Genomic DNA, 1,334 nt, shown 5'->3' with positions numbered 1-1,334 from the left:
AAACAGAAAAATGACTAAAGCGAGTAGAATGAAAAAGTGTCAAATTAAAAGAGAAAAATAAAACTGCAGAGGCATTATGATTATGCAGACAAGTAGTGTTGTTTGAATGAATTGCATAGAAAATAAGTGGCACACCAAACTTAGAATCTTGGTGTGTCACTTTTATTTTTGATTTGATGCAATCATCCAAAAAGATTGAAAACAATTTGTTGCAAGGCAACACCAAACTTAGAATGTAACCATATGCCAATTTATTGAATTTAAACAAAGCAAAGAAAGAAAACAAAGCAGAGAAGAGAAATTATACCTACTGTTGGCATGTTGTTCTTCACTTTCTTCCTCTTCTTCCAGTTTGTTAAGAGGAATAACTTCAAGGGAGGAGAAGATCAGCTATTGCCCCCTGTCTTGGTCTCTCCTCAGCAAGCTTTCTTTTGTTAATGACTTGATTGAGCTTGCTTGCTGGATCAGGGGGAGGATTGCTTGTAGTTGACCTTCTCTTCTTCATGAATATTGTCCTTTGTAGCTTGGTCACAATCCTCTTCTCGGTGCTTTTGTTAATTGCCTTCACTTCCTTGAGTCCAAGTCTTGGTGGTTGTGTGATTGTTGGAGTGATTTCTTCATCAAGAGCTTTTTGCATTGGTGGTTCCATGAGCTTTTCCTCTTTGCACTTCTCTGCTTCAGTTGAGTGTGACTTCTCTTGATTGGCTTCCTCCTCTTCTTTTACATGATCTTCCTTTAAGTCTTTCGGGAGTGAAGTTTCATGTTCCTCTATCACCTCAATTAGCTGCTGTGAATATGAAGCCACAGGTTCAAACACCTCCACAACCTCGTTTTTCATTGAAATTTCACTTGACACAGAGGCTTCCTCATCTTGCTTTTCCACTTCCTCACCCATAAATTGGTCTTCATCCTCTCTGTTTAATGGTTCTAGGGTCCTCCTTGTTTGCTCTAAGGGCCTATTCATCTTCTTGAAGAGGATCTCTTTCCAGGATTGGGGTTGTATGTGTCTTTTCACGAGTTGTCTGTGTATTTCAATGGCTTGGTATTGGCTTGTTGTGGTGAAGTTGTGTTGAGGGGTGTGGAATGAGTTGTGTGATTGGTGGGATGACTTGTATGGATTTTGGAGGAAACTTTGTGTTGAGGCATAATCAAGTGATAAAGAACTTTCAAATGAGCAACTGGGAAGTGAGGGTGGGTGCTCTTTCATTCTTTGGTGAAACTCCCATCCACTATTAGAATAATGACTTGCATCATTTTGTGGTGGAGGAAAATATCCCATATGATTCTCTTGCTCATCTTGTGTCTCTGAAGCAAATCTCCATGGATTGGAGTGC

This window comes from Arachis hypogaea, chromosome 20 (assembly GCF_003086295.3).
Source record: "Arachis hypogaea cultivar Tifrunner chromosome 20, arahy.Tifrunner.gnm2.J5K5, whole genome shotgun sequence".
Classification (NCBI taxonomy): Eukaryota; Viridiplantae; Streptophyta; class Magnoliopsida; order Fabales; family Fabaceae; genus Arachis; species Arachis hypogaea.
This window is presented reverse-complemented; position numbering follows the sequence as displayed.